This window comes from Micropterus dolomieu, linkage group LG07, assembly GCF_021292245.1.
Source record: "Micropterus dolomieu isolate WLL.071019.BEF.003 ecotype Adirondacks linkage group LG07, ASM2129224v1, whole genome shotgun sequence".
NCBI lineage: Eukaryota > Metazoa > Chordata > Actinopteri > Centrarchiformes > Centrarchidae > Micropterus > Micropterus dolomieu.
In genome coordinates, this window is record NC_060156.1 from 23,982,951 (window position 1) to 23,989,061 (window position 6,111).

General features: G+C 41.0%; 1 long non-coding RNA gene across 4 annotated transcripts in view; it reads right to left on the reverse strand.

Annotated features, from left to right (window-relative positions):
- Positions 1-4,129: 4,129 nt before the first annotated feature.
- The window catches only part of LOC123974259, an 8,575-nt gene continuing 6,593 nt past the window's right edge, over positions 4,130-6,111 (reverse strand). For all 4 annotated transcript variants that reach the window (XR_006825799.1, XR_006825796.1, XR_006825797.1 and 1 more), the window contains one exon: positions 4,130-4,360. This is a non-coding gene — a long non-coding RNA (uncharacterized LOC123974259). The remainder of the gene's footprint in view (positions 4,361-6,111) is intronic.

Below are 6,111 nucleotides of genomic sequence, written 5' to 3' on the forward strand. Positions count from 1 at the left end.
GTTATGCATTTTAATAAATTTATGAGAATTGATACCCAATTATGAATTAAAATTCATAAAATCAAAATTTCCTCGTTAAGGGCACCACCGGAGTTGTTATAATCCTAGAGTCTCCGGACCTCTAGGTAGTTTTGAATAATTATACAATTATTACTAGTGATCAGTTAGTTAATAATCGCTCAATTATCTTAAATCAGTCAGTCAGTCTCATATCTAAAGGGTCAATTCTCTTGGCAGGAACTATAAATAGGCAACACACACAGCTCTTGATTATATTACAGTGAATTTATTCTCTAACTAAGGTGATAAAAAGATGGTTGGATACAGGGAACATAAACATTTGCTGAACAATGAGCCTGGAGGTTCGATTGTGGGAAGCATTTGACTCATACGGCATAGAAGAGCTAATGAAAGTAAACTAATGCTATAATTTAGGAGTTAAAATGGACATCTGATCACAGAACGTGTGTTAAGTCTTACTGCTTGTCGACAGCCTGCTTTCGGCCTGTTGCACGGGTCCCACTCTAGCTGCCGATCCTGGCTTTTTGCTAGGGATTCTCCGGGGTTCTCCGTGTCTGATTGAAAACGCCGTCCTCCGTCTGGCAATTCAGCTGTTTTCAGGTTTCCTTCGTTGTAGCTGGCGAGACCACGTGGCTTGGTCTGACCTCGGTGAAGTTGGCTCGACGAAAAAGGCTTAAAATGGAACTTGGTCGTTCCTGAATTAGTCCAGTGTAACTTAACGGACTGATAACTTTAACAAACAAAAGAAATAAAGAAAATAAAACAAACTGAAGGCAGATCGATGTCGCGGCACTTCAGGTGTGTAGCTTCAGGCGAACAAAGGGCCTGTTTGTTTCGCTGGTCGAGTCTGGGCGTTGCCTGGCGAGGCACGCCACACGTGCCGAAGCGTCCAGAGAGCAGAACAGAGTGGAAGAGAGCAAACAGCGAAGAGGGGGGAGAGAGAGCAGGTCGCGTGTCGCTCTTTTGTTGCCTGGGGCGTGGTTCCCCAGGGGGCGTCTCAGGTTTCCCAAGGGACTGCCTTTCTAAACTTAATGTCTAAAGAAAAGAAATCTATTTGCACGTATTATAATCAAACATTTTCCACAATCGAACCTCAATGGTTGAACGGTTGTACTGTTCTAAGCATTTGGTAACAGGAAACAATTGTCACATTATTGGTCAGGGTATTTATGCATTTAACGGCATTTCCAACGAGTGCATGTAATACTTATTTCGTCCACTTGGGGGAGCTCAGGTTACATGAAGAAAGCTTGGATTAAATCAAAGATCGTCTCTCCTTAGGAACCGGGGAATTTGTTGATTCATCCTTAAATTCAAGCTGGCGATTAAGAGTATAGTAAAACATTCCTTTGTCATCATTTCTAAAGGGATTTTGTAGGAAAGTATTATGAACAAGCATTGATTACATTAGATGAAGGAGTGTCTTGCTGGAAATAAAAACATTGCACAAGTAACTTTCTTTTCAGCGCAACAACAGTTAACATAACTACTCAAATAGAGGCAAACGTATTCAGGCAACTAAAGATTTAATTAACTTAATTAAATGCTTTGAGTATTTGGAGACTGCAGTCCTCTGTCATCCAAAGTTCAGTGTCTGGACCATGTCACACTTAGGTGAGACAGGGGTTTTCCTTTTTGATGTGGTAATAAAACAAAGAATAAGGTCAGTTGCCACGGAAACGTGTGTGGGGGGGGGCCAGTTTTGATAGGCTGTTCAGGGAGATGCCAATGGCTGGCTCGTGTCCCTTTGTCAGTTTAACAGTCAGGCCCCACGTTATCAGCTTCGGAATCAAAAAGGTGCCAGTTTTATGGTCGGGATAGCACTTAGAGAAAGCAAATTTGACCCCTCCCTTCTTCTCTGGGGAGGAGAAAGGAATTTAGGGTAGCTCCACATTTATTCCATGTAAAATGCACAAATCCACACCGTTGTTCACTACACAATAAAGAAGTCCTGCTTATCGATTTACAGTGGGTACGGAAAGTATTCAGACCCCTTTAAATTTTTCACTCTTTGTTTCATTGAGAGTTTATATCCTTTATACATTGTCTTCCTCAACCCAACTGTGTGGATGAATTTTGAGGCTGGTTTTAGCCTGCATAAATTTAACTCTGCTCAAACACAGGCATTTTCATCACATATAACTGACCCTCATGTTCAACTGCAATACACTTAGCTACTATGTCCTCACGTCATTACACACATTTCATTTGACATCCTTACTTTCACAAGAAATTTCGCAATGTTTGTGTTGATATCTGCATCATAGATTGCTGGTTGTCTGTGTTCCCGCTTCAGTTGCTTATAGAAAATAAGAAGTTCTCTGCAAGAACAGTTAGACCCTCTTTCACAGTTGCAGTGTTTTGGTACAACAACCACGGATTCTACCGTATCAAAGCAATCAGTTGTTTCTATTACAGAATTATTTCTTTTGAAATTGACACTGTAATCTCTGGTGGTGACTAACATACCATTGTACACGCAACGCTTATATACAGTTGAACTGTTCTCATTTTGGTACTCTGTGTGTGTAGAACTGTTTTGCAATGCAGCAATTTCTCTGGCAGTTAACTGTCTGTGAGAGCCACACCCCAAAGTCATTAAATGTTCTCTAATGTAACATGAAGACTTTGTAACAATGTTGCCACTTTTCATAAAAAAGAAAAAATCATGCATTTCTCTGCTTGAATCCTTAAGTACAGCAGTTCCTTTTCTTATAACCTTCTGATGTGAAAAGAAATGCTTAAAGATCTGTGACGAAACTGACAGTGTGCCAGAATACAGCTGCAAGAGTTTGCCATTCATGTCTTCAAAAACAAATGCTGAATTGGTCCATAGAAGACCCCAGTCCCTGGCACTTTGGGTAAGATGCGTCAACAAATGGCAGTTATGTGAACAATGCTCGAGACCATAAAGAGCTGGCACTTTGGCTACAAACTGAATGAGACATAACTCTGCACAATTGAGCACATCCTGTGTGGCAAACTGGGAGAGGAGGATGTGAAGTGCGTATACAAGAAGCATCCAGTGTGTATAGTACAGCCCCGGTAAAACATTCCTAAGTATTACAGGAGAATAAATGCCCTCCACTCAGAAGCTTTCTAATATATTCGCTCACTTAAGCGCCTAGGATTTCTTCTAATTTCATTTGGTGGCTGAATTTTACACAAACCCTTGTCTAGCTCATTCAGCTGGCGGGGAGTCAAGTGGAAGTTCTTGTTGGCATAATGAGGGTCAAACCAAAGATTGACAAACTGACGGAGTACACCCAGACAAAAACCATGCATGTAATCTGGAATAAACCCCTTGATAATGTCAAATGATGGCAACAGGATCAGCGGACTTGGACCTTTAACACCCCTTTGAGATTGGTCATTACCATTTTCCACCACTAACTCAGCAAGTTGCACTGTTTCAGCCATATGTCTCAGGTCGCAACCAACTATCTGTTCAGGATAAACTCTGGTAAAACCTCTGCCTTTTTGTACCATCTCCCCTTTGTGGTAGCAAAAACCACATCCAAATTCTCCATTGAACTGTTTAAAGTTCTGCACCATTGCCCTTGCAACTGCATCACAAATACATATTTTAGCTGTTACTTTGGTGTGATGTTCCGACCCAGTTTCATCTTTCCAACGGAATCCTGTGTCCCCTAGTTTTTGAAGTTCACGGATGAATGGGGTGAAGTAACTTTGAACCTGGGGTTTTCCTTTGCCAAACCATAATGTATGCAATAGAACATTTTTACATCGATCCACAAATGGAAGTTCATTGATAGTACACAGAATGGGCCAAATTGAAGTCTTTGAGGTGTTGAACACAGGGGAGCCATCACAGTTGAAGGTTAGTGTAATACGGTCAGTGTGTACTCCCTGTGTCTCGCGTCTGTATTCTGTTCCAGTGTTGATATCAGAACACACAGGCATCTCTTGTGAAATGTTTCCGTAGCTTTGATTGTACATGGGCCAGGGTATTTCTTAGCTGAACCTTAAGTGGCATGACAAGGAAATAGTATGCCTTCTCAAGTAGACCTTTCTGCTGGCACACTCCACACTTATTAGCTGGTTCAACACCAAGGTAGTTTGAACAGCTGGGACAGTAAAAATGAAGTTCTGTCTTGTCATTGTAATCAAGAAAGTGTTGCTTTAAAAACCAAAATGACTTTGGCACACATCCAGGCACCACAAAGTTTAGGAGCTCTAGGAGGTCTTTGGTCGCTGCTTTTGACAGGCCATGCTTCAGGATGAATGCCAAGAGAAGAAGGAGGAGAGCCCCCATTGTAACTGAAGAACCAGCATAAATCTTCTTTTCATCATTGAAGTTTGGGTCTAAAACATGCTCCTAATAAAGGATTACAAAGGAAAATATATTTATTACAATCCAATCTTAATATATATCGATACCAAACAAAATAAATAATTAAGACAAAGGACTATAATTACTGCTGAATCACATACAGGTGCTCTTTGAACACTTGGTGTACGAATACGAAGAGCACAGGAAGAACGGGTGTATAGGGATGAAACGATTGCTGGTATGACGATAAACCATGGCAAAAATCCCGACAGTTATTATTACCGTACACATTTTAATTACCAGGATAACTGGGTTCGGTTACTGCACTTTGATAAACTCAAGCAAATATCCAGCATCAACCAAAGTGAGCGACAGTCTCCCAGAAGCAGGCACGCATGCGCACTATGTAACGCAGGTTTGTTTGAGTCGGTGACAACACAGAGAAAGATTTTTCACTCTGAAGTCTGGTTGTATTTTGGTTTTTATGAGAGCGCTGAGGGAAACTTGATTGAAGAAAATGAACTTATAGTGAACTTTAAGTTTTGGTTTGTCTGTCTGACTTGCTAACAGCTTCTAAATTGAAGATATCAGTGTTAGCTGCTCTTGTAAAAATGCTACATGTTTTTCTGCAGCTCAGGGCTTAAAGCAAGAAATTTTTCTCTGCCTGAAATGTGTTCAGGGTTTACAACAAAGATGGAGGGTAGGAGGCAAGAACGTAACGTTATGATAAATATCAAATCATTATAATGGCAGATTTTTGCTCCTGAGTGATAGTTGAAGAAACCAGATGGTTAATTGTGGTTTTAAACTATTTTTATGGTCAGAACACTTAATACTAAACAGTGGATCTAGTGTTTCCCGTATATTCATTTATTTGTGGCGGCCCACCACAATATCAACGCTGAGTGCCACATATTGATTTTCATTAGGCCTATTTAAAATCATATCACTGCAACCGACATAGGGCCTACAGTTGGAGCCTTGGATTGTTTTTGAATTTGTATTTTGAGCGCAGATTTTATCCATGCAATGAGCCCTTCACATGATGGAAAAATAAACTGTTTACTTTCAATATTTACACAAAATAAGCTAATACACTCACCTAAAGGATTATTAGAAACACCATACGAATACTGTGTTTGACCCCCTTTCGCCTTCAGAACTGCCTTAATTCTACGTGGCATTGATTCAACAAGGTGCTGAAAGCATTCTTTAGAAATGTTGGCCCATATTGATAGGATAGCATCTTGCAGTTGATGGAGATTTGTGGGATGCACATCCAGGGCACGAAGGTCCAGTTCCACCACATCCCAAAGATGCTCTATTGGGTTGAGATCTGGTGACTGTGGGGGCCATTTTAGTACAGTGAACTCATTGTCATGTTCAAGAAACCAATTTGAAATGATTCGAGCTTTGTGACATGGTGCATTATCCTGCTGGAAGTAGCCATCAGAGGATGGGTACATGGTGGCCATAAAGGGATGGACATGGTCAGAAACAATGCTCAGGTAGGCCGTGGCATTTAAACGATGCCCAATTGGCACTAAGGGGCCTAAAGTGTGCCAAGAAAACATCCCCCACACCATTACACCACCACCACCAGCCCGCACAGTGGTAACAAGGCATGATGGATCCATGTTCTCATTCTGTTTACGCCAAATTCTGACTCTATCATCTGAATATCTCAACACAAATCTAGACTCATCAGACCAGGCAACATTTTTCCAGTCTTCAACTGTCCAATTTTGGTGAGCTCTTGCAAATTGTAGCCTCTTTTTCCTATTTGTAGTGGAGAT